This window comes from Mesoplodon mirus (assembly GCF_964341445.2).
Source record: "Mesoplodon mirus genome assembly, chromosome: 5".
NCBI classification, from domain to species: domain Eukaryota; kingdom Metazoa; phylum Chordata; class Mammalia; order Artiodactyla; family Ziphiidae; genus Mesoplodon; species Mesoplodon mirus.
Window position 1 is genome coordinate 113,241,302 of NC_138980.1, and position 13,626 is coordinate 113,254,927.

The 13,626-nt window shown below is 39.0% G+C and overlaps 1 pseudogene across 1 annotated transcript; it reads left to right on the top strand.

Annotated features, from left to right (window-relative positions):
* Nucleotides 1–12,418: 12,418 nt before the first annotated feature.
* LOC309804428 (protein RER1-like) lies at nt 12,419–13,301 on the top strand (annotated as a pseudogene). The gene has a single exon. The product of its transcript is annotated as a protein RER1-like (transcript).
* The last annotated feature ends 325 nt before the right edge of the window (nt 13,302–13,626 follow it).

Below are 13,626 nucleotides of genomic sequence, written 5' to 3' on the forward strand. Positions count from 1 at the left end.
TTCTCACTGATTCATTCATTCAACAACTGTATACAAATCACTGTTCTAGATGCTGGAGATGTGGCAGTGAACAAGATGGCGAAGGTCCCTGCTCCCATGGAACTACTTTCTATGATTTCAAATAGTGTATTATTATGAAAAAATAATATGAAACAGGGTAATTTGCTAGAGAAAGATTATTTTCGATTGAACAGTCAAAGAAAACCTCTCCCAAGGCTGTGATATTTGAGCAAATCATACACAATTACAGATATTAAATAACCTAGTAGAAAGGACACAGGATTTGCAGACAGAAGACTCAAGTTCTAATTTCTTAAAAGTCTTTAGGCAAGTTCCTGAAAGCCTTCTACCTTTTAGCACAGAATTGGTATCCCACTGGGGACATCTCTCATTCTCCCTAAAAGGGTTGAGCCTGGTTCAACTTGATGAGCTTTTCCATTATGATATTTATATTATGACTAAAACCCGCTACATCCATCTTTTTGAATATGAAGACTCTAAATCAATGGTTCTCAACCCTGAATGAACAATAAGTTGAAATCCTAACCCTGCTGGCATTGTTTTAAATGCTGAAGTAAATAATGTAATACAAATTAGTAGAAAGGATTCAGAGGCACAACATACAAGCAGCTAAGAAAAGGGGGCAGGGTGGGGTTTTCCAGGATTGGTGAGTCTAATGTCTCTGGATGCTCCACTGCCTTAGAGAAAACCACCTGATAGAAGCGAAAATTTTTGAAGCAATTCAACACTTTCATAGCAGATTTATCGCAGGTGATTTAGCATTAGATATCTGTATCAGGGCAGAAAAAAAATCCATGTTAACATCATCAAGCAACATTCGAATCAGAGGTGATGTATGTGTTTGTGGTGTTACCACATTTGTTACCACATTTTTTTTCAAATTATGCAACAGAAATCACACTTTCTTGAGGTTAAATACTGCCCTACTCTCTTCAAAAGATTTTAAATTTCACACCTCCACCCACATATTAAATTAGTAGTCCAAACCAGATGGAGGTTAGCATTTTAGGTTATAATGACTATCTGGAGAAAGTCTTTCCTTGCATTGCCCGTACCTATCGCTTTTACCTTTAGGCTTATTCGTGCTTTGCTTGATTTCTGATGTTAAAGTGCATTTAAATGGTTCTAAGTCTTACTCTGACTATACAATTTGCCATATCATGGCCATGTGAAGTGGCTCAAAAATAGTTTTGTGATAGGTCATTAGGAAGAACCAAGAGAGAATTCAGAGATGAATGGGAAGCATTTTAATAAACAAACACATTCAAAAGCCAGCACCTTTTCTCATGGTGCTTTCTATCACCCCCACCAAGCATACATTTCTTCTTTCTATTCACATTTTACCCAATTTTCAGGGCTGAACTCTACCTTCATCTCCTTTCTCCCTCTACCAGCCTTCTAGAATGCATAGTTTGTGATGTATATGTACCATTGACTTGTCGTCCCTCTGTTTTTGTATTTGATTGATTTAACTGAAGTATAAGTCCCTTCAAGATAAAAAAAAAAAACATACCTTACATTGTTGTCTCTTAATAGCTTCTAAGTAGTTAGACTAGAATCAGGCAACAAATGGAACTACTTTTGGAGAAGACTTCTTGTCTAGGGCTAGAGCTTGACCTGAATCATGTATTCAGAAAGAAATAGCAGAATAGACCCACTAAGCATATTCCTGGTTAGAAACCAGTAGTTTTAGAGACAGGAGGAAAGATCTCAGAATCTGAAGGCAGAGCTAGATTTGGAAGTTAGTTCAATCACTCCTCTGTAAAATGGGCTCACAGAATTCCAATAGGAATAAAAGTAATATGTGTAAAGCAGCTATACAGTGACTAGCATACAGTAAGTGCTTGGTAAATAATAGCTGTTATTATGATGGCCCAGTATTGCTTGAATAAAAAGACTTCTAATATATTTTTGCCTGCAAATCCTGGATGAAATGAGACATAAAAAATTGTAGGCAAAATTAAAATTTGTGAGAAAGATTAACTGGGTCCCACTGAGCACTTGGCTCCAAGTAAAATTTGGATCAGTGTAGGAAGAAGACTACTCTTTGACTTCTCTCTTATCCCAGAAATGCATCTTTTTTCCTTCCTTTAACATCTTATAAAGCATTAAAGCTTCCATGTTCTAGAAATTACAACAATGTGGTACAAAGGAAAGAGCCCAGGATTTGAAACAAGCATATGTGGGTTCTGGTCTCATTGGAAGAAAGTAGGCAAATATCTTTACCTCTGCACCTTGTTTTGATCCAATGTAAAATGGGCATACCTACTCCCCAATGCTCTTGAGAAAATCAAGATGGTTTATAAAACATCAATACCTTGGAGTTGATCAGTCAAACAATTCAGTAATCAAGTAAAAAAAAATCAGTGGATACTGCATTGGTACTTATTGTTTACCATAAGCAAAGAACCATGAAAGACACAAAAGAAATCAGAGCCAGAGAACCCAGTCAAGAAGAACTAGTCACCAATGAGACTGCAATTCACTTAAATAGGGCACAAAACTAAATGAACATAGTGCCAACTGTGAAAACACAGAACATTCTGTACAGAGTGATGATACACAGAGCTTGATCATTAACCTCCCAGGGCTATCACTCAAAGGCCACCTCAACAGATCTCTAATCCACCTCTGAAAGCCTCATTTCTCAAGTCTTGCTTGGGAATTGCTTCAGCCAAGTTGAAACACAAGCTATCCCCAACCATGTGCTGAACTTTCCCTCTGTTTGCTCATGCTCTTTCTTTGCACATCTAATCACTCGGCTACCCAGAATTTTTCCCCCTTTTTAAATCTCTTCCATTGTTTACCACACATCCTAATGGTCACTTTCTCCATGAAGCTTTCCTCAGTCTTCAAGTTAACTACATATTCATTTTCCACTTTTGAAACCCCCATTTCATTTTGTTAGTGGCAGTCTGTACAGTCTACTTACACATTATCTTTTCCCTCTTGGATTATAAGAGAGAAAACTTAATCTCCTTCACCTTGTATCACCAACAACTTGTTCATAGTAGGTATTAACTAACTTTTTGAAAATTATATTTACTAATGGAACCTGATTGAGATGCTTATAAAACATGCAATCTTAATCTTGATTTGAACAAAACAACTCTGTGCTACCTCATTCATTTACTCCTTAAATAGGTATTGGCACCTATGATATGTAAGTCTATGGGATACATGCAGGGAAACAGCTGATTGCGGAAGCAGATGATAGGGCTTTCCTAGAAGAAGTACAGGATGGGATGCCTGGGGGTGGGGAGGAGATACAAACTCATTCCTTAACGCTCTCCAGTGGACATTTAATGACTTAAAAAAAGAGTTTTCTCAATAGGTGATCCATGCATCAGAAAGCTGGCTTTGACACCAACCCTATCTCTCCAAAGAGGGTGGGAGCAGAATGATTCAAGTTCAGCGAGACAAGAGACACGGAGCAAAGGCAAGAAGAAGACCCTTCCCTCTCTGCATATTGAACTTTTAGTCCGTATCAGAGGAAAATATTGGGAAGATTGATAAATATTTCCATTACCCTAATAAAACTTCATGTTACATACAAGCTATTATTTTCACCATTATATCTTTTTCTCACTTTTAAAAAATCGATTCAGAACAATTGAATCTTAGAAATGGTAGTGTTGAAATATGGCAAACATCTTACTTGCAGCAGCAATAAACTTGACACTGAAGCCTAATGTTTTTTGTATATTCCTTCTCTATTTCTCTTTTTGGATTATAGATTATGAAAGAGGGATTTTATGCAGCAGTTGGTGACAAAATATATTTCTTACTAATGTGTAATATTTGCTACATTAATAATTTTATGGCTTTAATTATTGATGCAAACTTAATTGTGCCCCATGTCCCTTTTTCTTGCAGCTCAATAAAAACTATATATTTCTTTAATTAGGCTTCATTTGAAGACTAGAAGACAATGCAGGGGTGGTTTCTTGCTAATTCACCTATCTATAGCCAGGGAAAAAACGGAATTAATGTCTTCAGTGTAGTTTAGCAAGAAAAAATATCTAACTGTTCTGAAAGTGTGACTTTCCTTTGCACAGTTAACCTCACCCAGAGGCCAGGAATATATAGGCAACTGAAAGCGAACACTGCAACAGGGGATGATATTCTCCCCTTCCTGGCTCTGGGGAGAAATTTCATTGATTTTAGTAGAGATGGAAAGGAAAAATTGGGGTCACCTACATGGTTATCATACTGTCTTCCCTCTTTATATTCTCGACCTTACTCAAAATCTAATCTTAGTCTTTCCTGCTTGATTCCAACATTTTGTTGTGGTAGTCCACTTACAATCACCAGGAGTATTACAATCACTTTGTTCTGTGTCCAAACGTTTCAAAACAATTACCAGAAAGCCTGGATGGAAGGAAACTAACATTTGCTAAGCATCTGGTCTGGGTTATACAAGGTGCTTTCAATCAATTATTGCTTTAATCTCCAGGGGTCACAATCGCAAATGCCAAGAAGTTCAAAAATGAAGAGAGCAGATAGGGCTTGAGAAACAAGGAGCCCTCGGAGCTCCATCTTTCATTTTCCACTTTGATAGAGAAGTGAGTTCAGAAAAAAAAAATGTGACCACCTAGAGGGGTGGGATAGGGAGGGTGGGCGGGAGGGAGACGCAAGAGGGAAGAGATATGGGAACATATGTATATGTATAACTGATTCACTTTGTTATAAAGCAGAAACTAACACACCATTGTAAAGCAATGATACTCCAATAAAGATGTTAAAAAAAAAAAAAGGCAACAGACATGGAATGCAAGAACCCAAGGGGGACATAAGAAATTTTAAAAAATTAAGAAAAAAGAATAACATTTGTAACATTCTGTGAGAATAACAGTAGAGCAATGATTGCAGATGATACTCCATCTCAGTTTCAGGTGGACTTCAGGAGAGACAGGACTGGCCAACTGGAAGGCTCACGTCCCATCTCAGTGAGATTCTCAACTCTGGCCCACCACTGCCATGCTGAGAGCTCTTCTAAATTTTTAAGTGAAGCTTAAAAGCTTCATTCTTAACTATATTCGTTTTCTAGTGTTACATGAAAGATTACCACAAATTTAGTAGCCTAAAACAATACAAATTCATTACCTCACTGTTCTCCTAACTCAGGAGGTTGAACTGGAGTTGGCTGGGTCCTGTGCTTAGGTGTCACCTGGCAAAACTCGAGGTGTTGGCAGGCGCTATAATCACATCTGTGACTCTAGAGTCCTCTTCTAAACTCACTGATGGTACCATTTGTTTTCTTGTGGTTGTATGACCAAAAACCCTATTTTCTTGCTGGCTGTTAGAGACTATTCTCAGCTTCTAGAGGCTACCCTCGCATCCTGGCCCTGTAGCCTCCTCCACAGACCCTCTCACCACATAGAAAGCTTACTTCTTCAAGCTTAGCAGGAGAATCTAATGCTTCAAATCTCTCTTACCTCTTTTAGAAGCTCACCTGAGTAGGTCAGGTTCATCCAGGATTATCTATCTCCCTCTTGATTAGGTCAAAGTGAAATGATTAGTGACCTTAACTACATCTGCATAATTCCTTCTGCCCTATAATGTAACATACTCATCAGAGTAACATACATCTTTTTCCCAAGTCTCCTTCCTACTCAAATTGTAGGGGATTAATGCAAAACGGGGAGGGGGATCTCGGTGGCCATCTTGGAATTCTGCCTACCCTGCCCTTTTCTCAAGCTTCCAACAGAAATATAGCACTCTTAAAAAATGAGCTGCTGAAAAAAAAAAAAAAAAAAAAAAAGAGCTGCTGAATAACCATGAATACTTTAACTTCCTTTCATTTTCTACAACTGCTTTGACCTCTTGGCACTATCTTATCACATTATCTGATTGGTCCAATGCCCATCTATATTCAGTGCCTGTCTCTAGTTTTAAAATTTCAGTGTTGGAGCTTTTTCCTGCCATTTGATAAGCATAATAAATAGTTGTCACAAATGAAATTTGCACAAAAGCTGACTGTGATGTCAATAGCAGGTATAGTTTTTGTAACTGTAATGTAGGTTGATTCTTGAAATCCTAAATTTATCATTAGTACACTCTATTCAGAGAGAGTTACTCTCTTGATATACATAAAAAATTCAAACTTCAAAGCATTTTAGAAAATGACAGGCATCTGAAAGTCCCATTTTTATTCTAATGAAAATATCTTTTACCAAGAAGTTAAGATTTCTCACAAAACGTAAAGGGACTTAAAAAAATAAGGGTACTAAAAAGTGTTATTATTTTCGGCAAGACAACTCATAATCATGTTGATTTAGGAAAATCTTCAAGGATTTACTGAGGCAATTGTAAGGTAAACTCAGTTCTCACAATGAAAGGAAAATGCTTTGATAAGTTTTCTGGGGTTTCCTTTCAGCTTACTTGCTTCTTTGCCTATAAAAATATTTTATATCATTTTTAAGGGCAAGCTATAAGCAATATTTATGTTCAGAGAAGAAATCCATCTATAGGAATTCAGATTTAATTTTAAAAACAGGTAAACAATCCTATAAACAAAGTCAGTGATTTCCCCAGGTACTTTTTGAAAATAAATAAAAACAAATCATCTCTGGTTGTCTCATTTGTTGTTTGAACACTAAACAGCAAGACATTGGGATTTTTGAGAGCAGCTGTATTATTTTAGACTTTACAAATCTATATAATAACTCATGATTTAGAAAAGAACTGTTGGATTATCTAGCTAGTCTTTTTTAAGAGTAGCAGTTGAAACAATCAGCTTACTTCATGCATGGAAGAGAATTCCTCAAACTCTCCCCCTTAAACGAATATTCAATCAGTTAAATGACAACGTTGTTTAAAAGAGAAGTATTTTATACTTCTCCAATTCTTATCGATGAATCTCTCATTCTCAATTTTAAAATTTGTTGTGTCAACTAAACGCCTGTAAGTGGATTGACATACTTTTTATAGTACATATATTAACTAGATCAATTCAACCAAATGCCAATATTTCACCCTATCTGATTTTCAACACAGCATGTTGGTAAATACTTATAGAAAAATGTGTCTGTATATATTGTTTCCAGCTTGAGAAGGTTAATATGGTTATACAAATGTAAGCCTAATTTGGAAGTCTGACGTGATAAGCAACATTTCCAGACACTTTTTGATGTGCCAAGGGTGATTTTTGAAAAATTTGTGATAAGTTTATTGTGGTCATTTGGTAAAAATAATAATTTCAAAAGACTAGAGAAAAGGTAGCATTATTAATAGGAAAAAAAAGCTCATTTTAAAAGCACATTCTTATTGATTTTTACTATATTTAAAAATAAAAGCAAAGCCAGCTTTAGCTCCTGATCTACCTCTTCATTCCTATTGAGTAAACAGAGAAATTTCTACATGGTATAATTTGAGAAGCACTGAGCACCTTCAACTGGCCTTGCTTAATCCCGGTGACTAAGACTTCAAGACTTAACTTTAAAGGCATTGGCAACCACCATTTAAAGGCAGAAGTTATCTAGCAGGGGTAATGTGTAAAGTCATTATCACATAAGATTAGTTCTGAAAGATAAATTGTGGCCTTCTAATGAGTCCCTAGCAAAATAGGAGCCAGAGTAGTCAGATTTAAAGAAGTTAGGAAAAAGAAAAGTCATCTACGAAAACACCCCAGCCATAATAATAATCCAGTGAATATCTGTGGAGTTGAATCATCTTGAACAGAGAGCAACAGACTTCACCTCTGGGAACCTGTCAAAGGGTAACGCTTTGTAGCTGAATCTCAAGGGAAAGTTTGAGGCCCAGGGGAAAGGAAATGAACAGAGGCTGCAAAAAGAGGTAAGGAGAGTACCCATATCCATGTTTGGATACTTGAAACAAAGTAGAGGTGAGGAATCAGGAGATGTTGTATAAATACTACCCAGAGATATGCCTCTCCTTCCACAAGTATAAAATTCAATCTTGTTACATAGCTGATAATTCATTTTAGAAACCCATGAAGGTTAAACTGACACCTAGAATTCTTTACAGAAATTTTTTTCACATATCTAGGTAGCTTGTAAGTGTAATTTTCATATCATTTAAATAAAACAGAATAACAAAGCTTCCCTTTTGTATCATGAATCCATGGGACAATTTAGCTATTGGCTTTAGCTAAAAAATAGAGCTATTGGTGAGCAACTTGAACAATCACCACCAAGTATAAGATTAAGCCAATTTTGCACTTTTCAGTGAATTCAAATCTGCAATATGGTCCTAATGGCAGAATGTATCTTTGGTTTCACTGTCTGGTCCTTTTACCCAAGATAACATAGATTGCAAAGTTTAATTTTATACTTATAACCATTAGCATTTATTTTTCTCCAACAGGGTATCAATAAGTTTCTGCCAGTGAATTGGCAAAATCATGACTCTTCTTAATTTATTTTTTGCCTCTCAATAATTTTGCAACACAGCTCTGTTTCTAGGAGCTCTGCTTTTACTTCTTGTGGGAGAAAAGAAATTTGTTTGCACAATGCACAAGATCTAGGGATCTGTAACATGAGAAACTGAGCAATTGTTTCAATATATCCACCAGTAGTTTTCAGAGGGTAGGCTCATACAACTGTATTTAATCAGAAGAACTTATCACAGAAGCTTGGGATACAAATGTCAAGACATTGCATATGATGAAGTGTTGCCTGTTAGTATCCAGGATATCCAGAGTTCAAAGGGAAAATCCACTAGAAAAGACTTCCCAGAAAAGTCAGGGACTTCTGGATAATAGTTCAAATATGCCTACTCCTTACTTGAATGACTGATCATATTTCCTTGATTCAAGATACCCATTTTTCACAACTATGGTTTTCAAAATCAGGAAGCAACTTTTTATCAAGGTACACTTTTAATATTGTGATTTTTTTTCCTTTTTTGGAAACTTATTATTTAATCAATGGTGAATCTAATGATCAGTGGTTCTTTAAACTCAAGAAAATAGGTATTCCAACAAATAGGTACAAGATCAAGAATAAGAAGAGTAAAACCTTACGAGAGGACCAATATTTGCCCTGATATGTAAAACCGCAGTAAATGAAGAAAAACAGAAAAGGAAAAATTCTGTACTGTGGTAGGGATCTTTGCTATTAGACACTAGATCTATGTTTAAAAGCATGTGGAATGCTTCTCCAGCCTAAATTTAGTATCCTTGTGGGGGAGAGAATTTACTTGTTATTTATAAGTGCCCTGTGTGTGTGTGTGTGTGTGTGTGTGTGTGTGTGGTTTCCAAGTAATTCAAAGCACACTAGAGACCTTAACACCCTACCTACAAAATGACAATTATTGTTTTCATGAAAGATAAATGATTACATTTAAGAGTGGTGTTAGCAAAAGAAATTTTTTTCATTGAAAAGTTGTAGTTTGACCTGTTTTGACACATTAAGGGGAGCCTTCCAATCTGAAATTTTTTCTTAACTCATGAGTCAATCAAGTAGTTCTGAGACTGTAATTGAGCATTTTGTCAATACAAGGAGACTTAAAGATTATCTAGAACACTTAACTCATTTCACAAACAAGAAAAATGAAGTCCAGAGTCATTTGCTTTGCCCAAGGTTGCCTAATTAATTAGTGCCAAAACCATGGGTAGAACCCAGTACTTCTTTTTGCCAGTGTAATGTTTTTTTTCAGTGGAGAAGAGTATCTCCTTCCATAAACATGATAGAATACTGTGGTTCTGGGAGGCTTTGCCAGAACCTACAAATTGAGCCCAGGTCTCAGAGAAGTTTTGAGAAAGCACAGCTCAGTTCTACCACAATATTTCAAGTGGTTCTCTGTACTTCTCTGGCCACTATGCAGAGATATAACGTCTATAGGATTTTTGTAGTGGACCTGGGAATGCCTGCATTCAAACAGTATTTTAAGTGGTCGAGGAAGTCTTTAATAAGTTAGAATCATGCATCATTTTGAGAATTGGAAGAGCTCTGTGCAATACATTTCATTTTATTCCCTCAGTTTATAGAGGAGGAAGATAACATCTGGGAAAGTAACATGGCCTATCACATGCTGATGGGTGCAGGGTCAGGACTGGAACACAAATTTCCTTGTTCACTGCTTTTTCATGACACCACACAGCTTTACCATGAATTATGCCCAGGAAATGGAAAGATGCAAAGGTGAAATAACCAAAGACAGCTTTCTATGAGAGATTTCTCAAGCAAATGATGAAATTGGTGATACTGGTCCTCAGGCCTGGCTAATTCTCTATCCTTGTCCCTCTCAGTGGTCAGTGTCCTCCCTCATGGGTTCTCCCCTCTCTTGCTATCAATATATACTTTTTAGGAAAGGTTTCACAAGCTATCTTATATCTTCTTAGCAACTGTATTTGGTAGGCATTAGTATTAACATTGCCATTTTAAGATGTGAAAGTGAAAGGTGCCTGAGGATTGAGTTACTTCTCCGTGGCTCTACAGTTTTGTAAGTGGCAAGCAAGGATTCAAGCCCAGAAGTGTCAGGATTTTAGCACTTTTCTTTAAACATTGCTAATTCAGCACTGTATCTAGAACACAGTATGTGTACAATAAATGTGAGTTACATGAAAATAAAGGAGGAAGGAAGGAAAGAAAGAAGGAAGGAAGGAAGGAGGGAGGAGGGAGGGAGGGAGGGAGGGAGAAGAGACCTATTAAGACTAAGTTGTGATGAATAGCATTTGAACTTGCTATCTTTCTGTTTGCATGTGAACGGGAAACAAAATCTTAAACTGAAGAAATAAATTGGAATTTCAGGCATCTTCCAGCAGGGTGAGAAATTTGGCAGAAGAAGATAAAGGTGCCCTAAAATTCCATGTTGGCCTTTTCAGAGCTTAGCAGTTACAAACTCAGGATAAAATAGTTCTATGATTATTTCAGAGAGGACTTTTCATGATGCAGGAAAATTATCAACCCTGTTTCTGCCCAAATACCACAGGCAGAATACTCCATGAAGTCCAGGGGTGGTTCCTTCCCTCAGTTTCCAAACAGTTAGTTCAGAGAGCATCAAATGCCAGAGGTGGATAGTCACAAAAGTTGGTTTAAAATGTCCGGGTCAGTGGTTGCCCAGTAGAGATCAGGGCAGGCAAACCTAGAGCCAGAATGCAGGTCTTAGAGATTTCATTTGCAATATCTTTGGGTTCATTCTCTAGATTTGGCTAAGGCTTTTAGGTTCTACGAAGCGTTAGCAGGGAGGCCTAGCCATGGAGTCAAGCCCTCTTCCTGGAGACTTCATCAAGTTCCTCCCCGTTCATCGTTCTGTCTATATGAGGTGGCAGAGGAGGGGAGGGAGAGGTAGGACCAGAATACAGAAGCTCACAGGGGAGGGAAAAGGAGGAGGACTGGCACATTCTTGTAAGTTAATTCAAGTGAGTCATTCAAGGATCCAAAGGTCTGAAGGCCTTCTGGATCATTCTAATGTCATTTTCTGCATCTTCTTAGATTACCTATGGTCCATCATCTAAGAGTCAAAGCCAGGTTCAAGGCTCTGCAGAATTTAACTACTGATCAAATGGTCTTGGACAAATCACTATATTTGTACCTCAACTTCTCACTTACACTGATGACGATTAATAGTTGTGTGACCCACCTCACTTGATGGATGCAAAGAAAAAAAAGCCTTTTATATTGTAAAATATTCTGTAGCTGTGATTGTTATCATTGCTTTATAATATGAATGTGCTACTCTACTGTTTGGTCTTTGTTACTTCCTTCCTTTTTTTCCCCTAAACTGTGATACTTGAAGGGCACACCTTACAAGTGACAAGTCAGAGTGGCTTATCCCAATGACATATCCCAATGCCTCCTTATGTGTAACATTAGTTGCAAAGACCACTGCTATATAAATAGAATCATACCTTCTACCTACTTCAAGTAGATGCCATCAAACAAAGGTAGAACATACCTACACATGAATGCATAAGTTTCAAAACCTCACAATAGGACATAACATATATTTTTTAATAAAATATTTTCTAGGAAAAAAAGTTTAAAACAGTAGAACACATAATGTCAGCAATTTCTACCTTAGAACTACTCAATATATAAGATAGATCAAGGATTAAGAAAAACAGGGGCTTCCTTGGTGGCACAGTGGTTAAGAATCTGCCTGCCAATGTGGGGAACATGGGTTCGAGCCCTGGTCCGGGAAGATCCCACATGCCGCAGAGCAACTAAGCCCGTGCGCCACAACTACTGGGCCTGCACTCTAAAGTCCGCGAGCCACAACTACTGAGCCCGCGTACCACTACTGGAGCCCGCGTGCCACTACTGAAGCCCACGTGCCTAGAGCCCGTGCTCTGCAACAGGAGAGGCCACTGCAGTGAGAAGCCCATGCACCGCAATGGAGAGTAGCCCCCGCTCGCCACAACTACAGAAAGCCCGCGCCCAGCAACGAAGACCCAGCACAGTCAAAAATAAATAAATAAAATAAATAAATTTATTTAAAAAAAAAAAGAAAAACAGGACTTCCAGGTACTCGGCTGCCTCTTCCCGGACCGAGCGAAGCGCCCACGTGGCCGCCACCCGCGTCCTCCTTCCTACAGCCCTCGGGAGACCACGCTTGGCGGCAGTGGACTGCCAGCAGGTCCGAAGGTGACAGTGTGGGAGATTCCGTCCATGGGAAACCTTCCGTGGTGTACAGATTTTTCACAAGTCTCGGACAGGTCTATCAGGCCTGGCTGGACAAGTCTACTCCATACACGGTTGTGTGATGGGTGGTGACGCTGGGCCTGAGCTTCATCTATATGATCTGAGTTTACCTGCTGCCAGGTTGGTACATCGTGACCTATGCCTTGGGAATCCACCACCTAAATCTCCTTATAGCTTTCCTTTCTCCAAAAGTGGATCCTTCCTTAATGGAAGATTCAGACGATGGCCCCTCGTTACCAACCAAACAGAATGAGGAGTTCCAGTCCTCCATTCGAAGGCTCCCAGAGTCTAAATCCTGGCACGTGGTGACCAAGGGCATCCTGGTGGCCATGGACTGCATCTTCTTTGAGGCATTCAATGTCCCGGTGTTCTGGCCTATCCTGGTGATGTACTTCATCATGCTCTTCTGTATCACGATGAAGAGGCAAATAAAGCACATGATCAAGTACCAGTACATCCCGTTCATGCACGGCAAGAAGACATACAAGGGGAAGGAGGACATGGGCAAGACGTTCACCAGATAGACGCGGCCGCCCTCCGCGGGCCCTGGATGGCCACGAGTTGCTGTGACGGCGCCTTCTTTCCTCACATAAAGTAGTTGATTACAAGGGAGTTATTTTCTTTTTAAAAAGGAGCTTCAATTATTTGTAACTGAGATATCAGGCTCTTGAAGAAACTTACATTCAAACAGAATCGCCTTGATTTATTTTCCAGTGCCGGTCAGGCGTCCAGCCGCTGGCCTTGCAGGGCGCAGGCCGGGCGGACAGCCGGGTGGGCTGGGGGGCGGGGGAGGTGGGGAGAGGAGTCGGGGTCGGCAGGGCCAGGCCCGCAGAAGGAGCCAGGACGCCCAGCTGCCGCCTCCCAGGACGCTCGCCTGGCCCCGCCGGCCACACGGAGGATGCTCGCCCATCAGTCCGGTGCGTGGAAGTGGTTCTGCAGTTAACTCAGGACTGTAATGCCAGTTTCTGAATTTCATCTCACTAGAGATGTGTTGAGT